Here is a 13,450-nt window from a genome sequence, read left to right on the forward strand (position 1 = left end):
CCAGTCATTATTTGGGTGAAAGATCTTCTGGGGGGTGGTCAAAGGGAAGCAGCTAGGATATCCCCTAGTCATGTGTGTGCAGCTTAACAAGTCTACATTAGTGACAGATGCACTTTAAATGCGTGCTGTCACTTAAAAAAACTTTTGACATGTTGTAGAGACATGTCAAAAGTTTTGATCTGTCAGGGTCTGAGTTTTCAGACCCTGACTGATCACTAAGCCAGGAAAAGAGAATGCTAAGTGAGACAAACTTGAATGTAAGTCTATGGTATTGTCTTGGTGGGTGCATGCTTTTCTCCCCGCCCATTCTAGTCATCATTAGCTATACATTCCAAGCGTACAGTGCCCTCCACCTCTAGTGACCAAATCTACATGGGAAATAGCAAACACATTTTTTCCCAATTCTCTTCAGGATACAGTTGAAACCTATGACTGAGCAGGGAGCTATTGGCTTCCTGCCCTCTCTTCTTCTCTCTAATGGACGTGTCACCAACAAGGAGCCCGCTCCACTAACAGGACCTCAGCATGCTGCGCAGGGGGCACAGTGGCATCACTGAATGATGCCACCTGTCCCCAGTCACAGACTGTACAGGCCTCAGATGCTTAATGGATGAGGAAGAGGGGGGGCCACAGTTATAGTACCATTGTTTCTGAAGTGTTTGGTGTCACTGTGCAACACAGGAGGTGCGTTAATAGAAGCAAATAGAGCAGTAATGGGGACCGAACTGGGTATAGGTTTTCCGAGGTACTGACACCTACCACTGGATAGTCATTGTATAGTGGAAATAATGTTTTTTAAGAGGGTATTATTCAGTTATTATGTTGCAGTAATTGTCCTGGTCGTGATATGGTGGAATTAATTGGGCCTTGAATAGTGTTATCTATGGTAATATCATACTTTGGTAATCATTGTATAGTGTACTATGTTCAGTAACAGTATGGAGGTATTATTCTGTCATTATGTTGCAGTATTTATCCTGTACACACTCTGGGTATATGATTCAGGCACCCAATGCCAAATGGATACAAAAGTCCCTAGGTGAAACCAATTCAGTATATACAAATATTCACCAATTAGACCCAAAATAAAACTCAATTCTTAATTTAATAAATTGATCACAAAATACAGTGCACAAAATCAACTGTATGATCTGGGATGGGGGATAGGGTACAGGTGAGTGTCTACACTAAAGGCCCTGCCTGTCTACGAGGGAACTCCTAAATTTAAGTGTGGATAGGGTTTAGGAAACATATAACATAGTGAACAAGAGGGCCTATTTTCACTTACCTACTGTACTATGTTATATGTTTACTTAACCCTATCAACACTTACATTTAGGAGTTCCCTCGTAGACAGGCAGGGCCTTTAGTGTAGACACTCACCTGTACCCTATCCCCCATCCCAGTATTTATCCTGGTCATGAAGTGGCGGAACTATTTGGGCCTTGAATAGTGTTATCTATGGAAATATCATACATTGTTAATCATTGTATTGTGTGCTTTGTTCAGTAACAGTATGGAGGTATTATTCAGGCATGATGTGGCCGAATTACTTGGGCCTTGCATAGTGTGATCTATGGTAATATATTACTTTGGTAATCATTGTATAGTGTCCTATGTTCAGTAATATGGAGGTAATATTTAATGGCTGTATGGTGGTATTATTTGGTCCTGGAACAGTGGTATCATTTATATGTATATATGTGTACCCGTCCCTGGCTAAACCCCCAATCCTAATTTGCCTGGCGTACAGTGGAGTATACCTGTATTTATAAACCCTACAATAGACTCAAGGGGGGACATTTATCAATGGTGGTGTAAGGTAGTAAAGATTTTACACCTGTCTGTTTGGTGCATTGTTTGCACAGTTGCTAAAAATTTACCAAAAAACAACAGTGGATGACAGAGATTGGTTTAAAGGGGTACTCCCATGGAAAACTTTTTTTTTTTTAATCAACTGGTACCAGAAAGTTAAACAGATTTGTAAGTTACTTCCATTAAAAAAAATCTCAATCCTTCCAGTACTTTTTAGGGGCTGTAAACAACAGAGGAAATGTTTATCTTTTTGGATTTCTCTTATGTCACGACCACAGTGCTCTCTGCTGACCTCTGCTGTCCATTTTAGGAACTGTCAAGAGCAGCATATGTTTGCTATGGGGATTTTCTCCTGCTCTGGACAGTTCCTAAAATGGACAGCAGAGAGCACTGTGGTCGTAACAGAAGAGAAATCCAAAAAGAAAAGAATTTCTTCTGTAGTATACAGCCCTTAAAAAAACCTGGAAGGATTAAGATTTTTTTATAGAAGTAATTTACAAATCTGTTTAACTTTCTGGCATCAGTTGTTTTTAAAATAAAAAAGTTTTCCACCGGAGTACCCCTTTAAGCTTTGTGCTCTGGCATCTGACACTTTTGCATGTGTCCTAATAGGTGGTGTAGGTTTGCGCCCAAAAAAAAAGCACTTCTAAATTTAATTTGTGCAAATAATAAATACAGCTCCACTGCAGAAATGGGGTACGGTACACCAAACCATGGACAACTTTGAAAGATGTTCTACCAACAATTGTGCCAAAAAATTGCACCAAAAAAAGCAATTGCGCAAAATTTGCTGGGGCATTTAAAACGTTGAAGTTGTGTAAAGCAATGTTAAATGTCCCCCAGTGGGCTTGTTGTATTATACACAATTCCGTTCTTTGTTAGAGACCATTGCCCCCCTCCTTCAGTAATGTATACATAAATCATGATACATCCCGGCTGACAGTATACATTTCACCATAGGGCTTCGGTTACAGGATAACTTACAAGAAACTGATTAACAGGTCCCTATCCACACTCGGCATAACTAATGAGACGGAACAGTGTAATGGATTCCTGTAAGCCAGCGCCATTGTGGGCCGAGCCCATTATATGTAAGTGAAACTAAAGGAGACATTACTTCTACTAACAGTATAGCTAATGTAGCCGTGACCTTTTGTCTAAATAATCTTCTAGTATATTGCAGTGGTCTCCAAATAGTTGACCTCCAGCTGTTGCAAAACTACAACTCCCAGCATGCCCGGACAGCCATTGGCTGTCCAGGCATGCTGGGAGTTGTAGTTTTGCAACAGCTGGAGGCTAACCCTTTGGAGACCACTGCTAAATAGAATGGGTTTGTACAGTGTTCCGTATGTAAAGTGTTCCACGCTCCAGCTGTTGTAAAACTACAATCCCTATCAGGGCATGCTGGGAGTTGTAGTTTTGCAAAAGCTGCAGAGTCACCGGTTGGGGAACATTGCATTAAACTTGCCTAGAACATATGTTATAAGATGTTAAAGTGGGGTTACCTGCTTGGAACCATCCTCCATTAGCGGTAAGTGGTAAGGAATGCTGCAACAAAGCAATTCTCCAGTTTAAGGGAGCATGCACACCACGTTTTTGCAATACAGTTCCCGTATCAGGTTTTTGAAATCCCCCCTCCCCCCCAGCACATGCAGGCAAGTACCGTGGGCCACCAGCGCAGTGCTACCTCCGCCGGGACCCGATCACCAGCAGGCCTCAGCGCTGATCTTCATGGCAGCCGCAGGTGAGGAGGTGGTGGAGCGGCGGCGAAGCAGTGAACTTGAATCTGTGGTCTGGGGGGGGGGGAGTGGAAGCAGTTATTGAATCTGTGGGGGGGGGGGATTTGTGGGCTGCACACGTTCAGACATCCTCAATAATGGTATCTGCTTGTTCTTGAGGCTATCATAGAATTTGGGGTGCGGAGGCAGCGTGTGTATGTATGATGTATGAATGGTGTGTGTGTATGTACTGTATGATGTATGAATTGTGTGTGTATGTAATGTATGTATGATGTATGAATGATGTAGGAAGGATGTGTATGTATTTACTGTACGTATGATCTAAGAATGATGTGTGTATGTACTGTATGTATGATGTATGAATGATGTGTGTATGTATAATGTGTGTGTATGTAGTGTATGTATGATGTATGAATGATGTGTGTATGTATGATGTATGAATGATGTGTGTATGTATGATGTGTGTATGTACTGTATGTATGATGTATGAATGATGTGTGTGTGTATGTATGATTTGTATGTATGTAGTGTATGTATGATGTATGAATGATGTGTGTATGTATGTGTGTGTATTTACTGTTTGTATCATGTATGAATGATGTGTGTATATATGATGTGTGTGTGTATGTACTGTATGTATGAATGATGTGTGTATGTACTGTATCTGTGTAGTATGAATGATGTGTGTATGTACTGTATGTATGATGTATGAATGATTTGTGTATGTACTGTATGTATAATGTATGAATGATCTGTGTATGTACTATATGTATGATGTATTAATGATGTGTTTATGTTTTGTATGTATAATGTAAGAATGATGTGTGTATGTACTATATGTATGATGTATGAATGATGTGTATGATGTATGAATGATGCTGTACCCTAATCTGTGGCTCTCCATCTGTTGCAAAACTACAACTCCCATAATGCCTTAGGCTCTCCAGACATGATGGGAGTTATAGCTTTATAACAGCTGGAGAGAAACTGGAACCAAGGTGATTGGTGGGGGTCCCAGCAGTTGGACCCCCACCAGAGAAATGGGCTGCTTATTCTTAAATGTCTGTTTTGTCTGTCCGGCCCTGCCTGTTAGTAACTTATATTGTTTTGTATTCTCCTGACTGTGTCCCATCAGTGCTGTAGTCACTGATATCTTTGAGTGGCTGAGTAAGGGGTTGTCCAGGATTGTGAAAGTGGGTTGTCAGGTGGTAGGGGGGCCCAGAGCAATTTTTTGCACCGGGGCCCTGTTTTTTTTTTTTTAGCTACGCCCCTGTATTCAACCCCTCTACAAAGTCATTAATAAATATATTAAATAGGACAGGACCCATGACTGACCCCTGTGGTACCCCACTAGTAACAGTCACCCAATCAGAATAAGTACCATTAATAACCACCCTGTTTCCTATCACTGAGCCAGTTACTTACCCACTTACACACATTCTCCCCCAGCCCAATCCTTCTCATTTTATGCACCAACCTTTTTTGTGGCACCGTATCAAATGCTTTGGAAAAATCCAGATATACAACATCCAGCAATTCCCCCTGGTCCAGTCTGGTGCTCACCTCCTCATAATAGCTGATCAGGTTAGTTTGACAGGACCGATCCCTCATAAAGCCATGCTGATATGGGGTCATACATTTATTTTTATCAAGATAGCCAAAATAGCATCCCTTAGGAAACCTCAAACAATTTAAATACAACGGAGGTTAAACTAACAGGCCTATGATTCCCTGGGACACCTTTTGTCCCCTTTTTAAATATTGGCGCCAGTCCTGGGGAACAGTCCCTGTTACTATAGAGTCCCTGAATATTAAAAATAGGGGTCTGTCTATTACATCACTTAATTCCTTTAGAACACGGGGGTGAATGCCATCTGGACCTGGTGATTTGTCTATTTAGATTTTTTGTAGGTGGCACTGTACTTCTATCTGTTTTTACATATTTTACATTTTTCTCTATAGCTTTTTAATGCTTCTTCACTGCCGTCCTCTTTTAGTAGTTTAAATGCTTTATTTTTTTCATTTATTGTCTCCTTATCATTTTTATTCATCCATATTGGTTTTCTTTTATTTCTTACCCTTTTATTCCCATAAAGTATATGCATCTTACAGTGAGAGTTTAAGATATTTTTAAAAGTCTCCCATTTAGTCAGTATTCTTGTTTTTGAGGACATTATCCCATTTTATATTATTATAGGCTTCTCTGAGTTGATCGAACTTTACCTTCCTAAAGTTCATTGTTTTTGTGGCCCCTCGAGAGATTCCCTTATTGAAGAACAAGTTATAATGTATTAAATTATGATCACTATTTCCTAGGTGTCCATCTACTTGCACATTAGTTACTCTGTCAGGTCTGTTGGTTAATATTAAGTCTATTAGGGCGCCCCCTCTGGTCGGGCCCTGTACCATTAGGGACAGATAATTGTCTTTAGTTATAGTCAGAAACCTGTTTCCTTTATGATTCACAGGTCTCAGTCTCCCAGTTTATATCAGGATAGTTAAAGTCCCCAATATTATCTCCTCATTCTGATTTGCTGCTTTGTTTATTTGCCTCAGTAATTGATCTTCTGCCTCTTCCATTATGTTTGGTGGCTTATAGCAAACCCCTATCAGGATTTTTTTTTATTTTTATCTCCATATATTTCTACCCATAATGACTCCACATTCTCGTTTCCCTCCCAAATATCCTCCCGCAGTGCGGCCTTCAGACTGGACTTTACATAAAGACAAACCCCTCCCCCTTTTGTCCGATCCTTCCTGAATAGACTGTAATCCTGTATATTGACCGCCCAGTCACAGGTATCGTCCAATCAAGTCTCTGTTATACCCATTATGTCACAATCCTCCTCAAACATTATCAACTCCAGTTCCTCTGTTTTATCGGACAGACTTCTGGCATTAGTCAACATGCAATTCAATGGTGTATGTTTTTTTTTCGATGAAGCCTATCCCTATTAACTATTCTAACCCCACCCTCCGCTCCACCCCCAGGTATATTAATGAGTCACCCCTCTCTATCCACACTGTGTTCCCCCTCTATGTTATAGGTTCCCCCCCCCCCCCCCCAGTCCCTAATTTAAACACTCCTCCACCCTTCTAGCCATCTTCTCCCCAAGCACAGCTGCACCCTCCCCATTGAGGTGCAGCCCATCCCTACGGTAGAGCCGGTAACCGACAGCGAAGTCGTCCCAGTTCTCCATGAACCCAAACCCTTCCTTCCTACACCAGCTTCTGAGCCACTTGTTTACCTCCCTAATCTCCTGCTGCCTCTCTGGTGTGGCTCGTGGTACAGGTAATATTTCAGAAAATATTACCTTGGAGGTCCTTGCCAAGTCCCTGAAATCATTTTTATGGACACTCCACCTACCTCCTACTTTGTCATTGGTGCCAATATGTACCATGACTGCTGGGTGCTCTCTAGCCCCACCCAGCAACTTGTCAACCCGATACGCAATGTGCCAAACTCGAGCGCCAGGAAGACAACACACTGTTCAGCAATCCCGGTCTTTGTGACAGATCGCCCTGTCTGTACCCCTAATAATTGAGTCCCCCACTACCAGTACCTACCTGTCTGGCCTGCCCTGCACTCCTCCTCCCTCCCTCCTTACTGGAGCAGACACCCCAGTAAGGAGGGAGGGAGGAGTGCAGGGCAGGCCAGACAGGTACTGTAGTATTATCTCCCTGTAGTATTAGGCCCCCTGAAGTATTTGGCTCCTCTGTATTTTTAAGCCCCCTGTAGTATTAGGCCCCATGAAGTTTTGGACTAACCTGTAGTATTAGCCTTCTCTGTAGTATTATGCCCCTTGTAGCATTAGTCCACTTCCATCGTCTCCTGTGGCGCCCGCAGTATTGAATAGAAGGGGAAAGGGGGATATGACATATTTGCATGAGGCAGACATATGTGTTAATTCAGCCTGGTATTACAATTTGTCCCAGTATCAGTAAATCTGGTGTCTGTTTTAGAGTAATCTCTAGAGTCTCTGCTCCTGAATGTAGATTATGTACTGAATTACTATCAAGTAGCATAACCGCATGTACCACATAGTCTTTGCCCATCATGTCATGTTTACCCCCTTGAAGGTTTCAATAAGGGTCAGATAGCGGCAAGGTTAATAGCGCCCATGTGGAATAATGCACTGTCCTTGCAGCAGGAAAGCTTAGCAGCATACGGCACTTATTTAGCACATAGGCTCCCATACAAGTCATTGAAGGGCGTTTATAAACCTTCTTGGGAATCTATTATTGTAGCTTAGTTTTAAAATGATTATCAGTGGAATAGAAGAGAGTCATTTTTCCTTCCTAACTTTTATGTTATCAGTTCTATTTGTAATTATTAAATGCTAATAGGACATTTATCAATTATTCCATCTTAATTACCCTGCAATAACTATCTTATTGTATTTTAATTAAATTCTTAATTGTTGCTGAGAGTTCCAACAGTTCTGTGTTATAATCTTCAGGTTTCATTAGCTGAAGCATTAGCCTTTGGTAAAAAGGGCATGATTTAAAGATGTGTGCCGCAAAAAAAAATTGGGTTGGATTATATTTGCTAAAAATAATTGAGTATGAGGGAAAAAAAATAAAGAAACTGTATTCCTAGAGAGGGGAGATATCTCTCGGGAGCAGGGAAGCAAGGAAAAGCAAGGGGATTTCATTAAAATCTGCGAAGTGAAACGTAACTTTGCGAAGCCACAGATTGTACCCCACGAAAGCGCCGGTGAAGGAGATTAGTTGGAGGTATATATTGAAATGTTAGCATACCTATCTTCTTGGTAAGCTGTGCTGACTTAAAAGCAGCGTCAATTATTTTTTTTTCTATGTAGTTTTATTTGCAGGGAGGGATGTGGTAGAGTCCAGAACACCAAAACCGAAATAAAGGTTTAGGCACTTAAATGGGCTGCACTTGTGCTCTTGTAAACTAAGGAGCTAAACAAGTACCCATTGGTTATGCCTTGTATAGGTATTTCTGCACAATTATAGAGAATATAGTGGAATTAGTATTTTTATTTTTTGTACATTATTATGGGGGTTGTCCTACTGCCTGAGCTTCTGCTATAGTAACAGTGTTTAGAAATATGTTTTACAGCAGCCCCATGGACAAAGAAAATTGACATATTTTGTCTGTGGAAGAATTTTCTAGTTATGCCCTGTGACCTGTGACCTGTGTAGAAGTCAGTGTGCTAGGAGGCGGAGGAGCTGAGCTGTGTCCACCTCCTATTGTGAATTAACGGATACCATCTTATCTATAGACTTGAGTTACCTTTTATAATAATCTTGCCTATGATGATAAAGGGGAGGGAGCATAGAAGTTTTCTTCTACAGAACAGAAAGTCTCAGCTTATTGTTAGGCTTAGTGGCCAAAGTGAAAACTGCAAGATTTCAGGGTTATTTTAAAATATGGATAGAAAAAGGGAGAATTAAAAAGACATCACCAAAAATTCCTAAAAAAATGTTTAAAGCGTACCCGTTAGATCCAACAAAAAAATTTTTTTTAAATATATCACTCAGTACCTAATCCTGACCATGTACACTAATTTTTATGTGTCTAGCACCTTTATTTATTTTTTTATTACACTTTTAATTTAGATCACTAGTCTGAATTCCTCTCAAAGGGAGGAGGCGTGGCCTCACTGTGCAGGTCTCCGCCCCCTCCCTCAGTATGCTGTCTGCTCACATCTCCCCTAGCATTAGCAAAACTACAACTCCCAGCTTGTCCTCACTGACAGTAGCGGGACATAAGCTGACAGTGGGAGGATTTTTCCTCTAGCTGTGAGTCCTGCGCTCACAGCTGTCAATCAAGGAAATGTGTCCATGACATAGGTGACGATGCATGGACACAGCAGGACTAGTATATGTCCGAGCAGGCAGGGGGGCAGATGTTTGACTCGTTTTTACAGTATGAAATACTGAAACTTTTCTAATGAAAGCAATTGCAAAACCTATTGGTTATACATGCTTTACAACTTATCAAAAGTTTTGGTATCTGACAGTGCCCATTTAAGGTAAAAACTTGATTGAAAAAGAAGTTATTATACCATGACATTTATAGGTTTCAATGCAAAAGCTGTAATTTATAGTGCCAGTGTCCTGATGTAGAACAGGCATAGGCAGCAGCAAGGTTTTAATATCAGAAGATCAGCAGATAAATATTAGAGGACTCTTGCTACCCCCCACTTATTATTTGACTAAAGGGACCACCGCTCTCTACTAAGCCCTGCATGCCCTTCATTGTTTACCAGGAACAGCGCCATACTTTTAGTAGTGGCTGTACCTGGCATTACATTGGGCTGATCTGAACTGCAATACCAATCAAATAAACTGTTAAAAAGTACTAAGCTTTGCCTGATAAACAATAAAGGGGAATTGGTGCTTCAATTGATGGCCCAAAGTGCCAAGAGATGACCTCCCCCAAATCTGTTATTGATGGCCATTTAAAGGACAAGCCAGTTACTATGCCCTCTCCGCTCATCTAATATAATTCTGTTTGCATTATAGCATATTCTCTGTGAGTTTGAACCCAGTTTTTCTTGTATCTCTTTAGTACCTTAATCTTGTCTACTTCCTAGCTCTTCATCTTGTTTTTTTTCTTTTTGCTTCTTTCTTTTATTTAGCAGTTGACATTCTTTAGATTTTGTATCTTGTTGCAAGTTTCCATGTTTGAGATTTCTTCTCTCCTTTGCTTCTTTAGGTTCTAGAGCCTTTTTGCTATTTCTGCTCACCAGAGCTAGTCCAGGGATTCCATAGGGACATTGTAGGGACAGTGGGATTTGTTTGTCTGGTGTTAGTGTTCAGGGAAAGATCTAGGAAAAATATTACGTTCAGGTAGTTTAGGTCAGTCCTTTGTATTTGGTCATCTTATTCTACTTTATTCTTTACTGCCCTAATCCATAACATCATCTTTGGTTCCAGTCATCTATTCCTATTACCTTCTAGTATTAAAGGGGTACTCTTTTTTTTTATTTTTTTAAATCAACTGGTGCCAGAAAGTTAAACAGATTTCTAAATTACTTCTATATAAAAATCTTAATCCTTCCAGTACGTATTAGCTGCTGTATGCTCCACATGAAGTTGTATTTCTTTCTGGAGTTCTATTCAGTCTGACCACAGTGCTCTCTGCTGACATCTCTGTCTGTAACAGGAACTGTCCAGAGCAGGAGAGGTTTGCTATCTGTTTAACTTTCTGGCACCAGTTGATTTAAAAAAAAATGTTGTTTTCTACCGGAGTACCCCTTTAATACATGTGTTGTATGCTTTTTCTCGCAACTGTCAACTTGTCAAACTGTTTAGCCCTTCTGTAAGTCCTGGGGGTATCTAAGTACTGGGAGCCACAGTCAGGACCCAGAAAAAGGTGACTAATAAAGGCCAGTTTTGCCACCTAGTGATTAGCTAGCTTTGTTACACTTCACAATCTACAGCAAAACCACCTCGCGTGGAAGCGGCCTTACAGTACCAAAAAAGCCTCTAACCACAAAATATACACACAGCAGCCAAGAGATGACAAGCCTCTAATAAAACATCTCCTGCCACTGGAGAAATCAGCAGGATGTAGAGAGGTTACAAATGGACAAAAAGGGAAACCACAAGGTTTATAATATGTTATTTCTGGAAAGCAATACACATTGTCTTTTTTTTTTCTTGGGTTGGAATTTTGTATTTTAGAATTCTGTATACAGGGGGGGCATAAATGTTTAGTCTGACCATAAGGACTGTTTATCAATTAAACAGATGGTGAGTGAGTCAGCCTGGAAGTCCTAGTCACCTCAGGCCCAGATGTAATGAGGTTGGATATATGATCCTCGGCCGGTGACAGTCACCCAACACATTTCAACACCGTTATATTGTTCTCCATGCCCCATAGACATGATACCATCTTGGCTTGAACCAGGAGTGAAAGGGTCAAACAGCTGAAAAACAACACGTAAAAGCTAAAGGGAAAGTTATTTATCGTACAGCACAGACACAGGGGCTTAATAATGATTGCATATACCCAAAATTTGATGTTATCGTTCAGGTGAACCTTTTATTTCAAAGCAGAACTTACCAGGTACAGCAACTGCTGAGCGCTGATAAATGTTATTGTGTATCAAGCCTATGTTCCCCAAAATATTGTCAGGTCCCCCTTCTGTGGCCCTAATGTAATTAGCCACCCTTTGCACCCCACACTGAAAGTTAACCCCTTTTTGTACCCTACAATGTTGTTAGGCTCCTATATATCTTTCCACACTGTGATTAGTCCCCTTGTGGCCCATATTACAGTTAAGCCCACTTACGGTATGTTGTTTCACTGTAATTAACCTTTCTTTCTGCCCTCACACTATGGTTAGCCCCCTTGGTTCTCCTTTCTGCCCTCACACTATGGTTAGCCCCCTTGGTTCTCCTTTCTGCCCTCACACTATGGTTAGCCCCCTTGGTTCTCCTTTCTGCCCTCACACTATGGTTAGCCCCCTTGGTTCTCCTTTCTGCCCTCACACTATGGTTAGCCCCCTTGGTTCTCCTTTCTGCCCTCACACTATGGTTAGCCCCCTTGGTTCTCCTTTCTGCCCTCACACTATGGTTAGCCCCTTGGTTCTCCTTTCGGCCCTCACACTATGGTTAGCCCCCTTGGTTCTCCTTTCGGCCCTCACACTATGGTTAGCCCCTTGGTTCTCCTTTCTGCCCTCACACTATGGTTAGCCCCCTTGGTTCTCCTTTCTGCCCTCACACTATGGTTAGCCCCCTTGGTTCTCCTTTCTGCCCTCACACTATGGTTAGCCCCCTTGGTTCTCCTTTCGGCCCTCACACTATGGTTAGCCCCCTTGGTTCTCCTTTCTGCCCTCACACTATGGTTAGCCCCCTTGGTTCTCCTTTCGGCCCTCACACTATGGTTAGCCCCCTTGGTTCTCCTTTCGGCCCTCACACTATGGTTAGCCCCCTTGGTTCTCCTTTCTGCCCTCACACTATGGTTAGCCCCCTTGGTTCTCCTTTCTGCCCTCACACTATGGTTAGCCCCCTTGGTTCTCCTTTCTGCCCTCACACTATGGTTAGCCCCCTTGGTTCTCCTTTCTGCCCTCACACTATGGTTAGCCCCCTTGGTTCTCCTTTCGGCCCTCACACTATGGTTAGCCCCCTTGGTTCTCCTTTCGGCCCTCACACTATGGTTAGCCCCCTTGGTTCTCCTACTGTAATTAGCCCCCCTATGTGTGCTGCACTGTTGTTAGGTTCCTTTGTACCCCACTAGAAAGCCAGACCCCCATGTGCCTTTAAATACTGTATTTAGCCCCCCTTGTGCCCCCACATTGCTGTTAATCCCCCTCTATGTTCCCACACTGTAATTAGTCCCCCTTGTGCCCCCCACATTGCTGTTAATCCCCCTCTATGTTCCCCCACTGTAATTAGTCTCCTTTGTGCGCCCACATTGCAATAAATTCCCCTATGTTCCAACCCTGTAATTAATTCCCCCGCCCACATTGCAGCTAATCTACCTATGCTCCCACACTGTAATTAGTCCTACTTGTGCCCCCATATTACAGTTAACCATTCCTATGTTCCCCCACTATAATTAGCCCCCCTGTGGCCCCACATTGCAGTAATTCCCTCCAATGTTCCCACACTGTAATTAGTCCCACTTGTGCCTAGAAATTGCAGTTAACCACCCCTATTGTTTCCTATTGTAATAACCCTCTCTGTGCCCCCACATTGCAGTTAATCCCCCATATTTTCCCCCAAAAGTAATTAGTCCCCCTGTGCCCCCATATTGCGGTTAAGCCCCCTATGTTTCCACTCTGTAAATTAGCCTCTTCTCTCTGCCCCTAAACTTAATCCTTCCAGTACTTATCAGTAGTGTTGGGAGCGAATATTCGCATTTCTAATTTTTATTGCGAATATCGCAAATTCACGAGTTCGCAAATATTGCGAAT

This window comes from Hyla sarda, chromosome 8 (assembly GCF_029499605.1).
Source record: "Hyla sarda isolate aHylSar1 chromosome 8, aHylSar1.hap1, whole genome shotgun sequence".
In the NCBI taxonomy this organism is placed as follows: Eukaryota; Metazoa; Chordata; class Amphibia; order Anura; family Hylidae; genus Hyla; species Hyla sarda.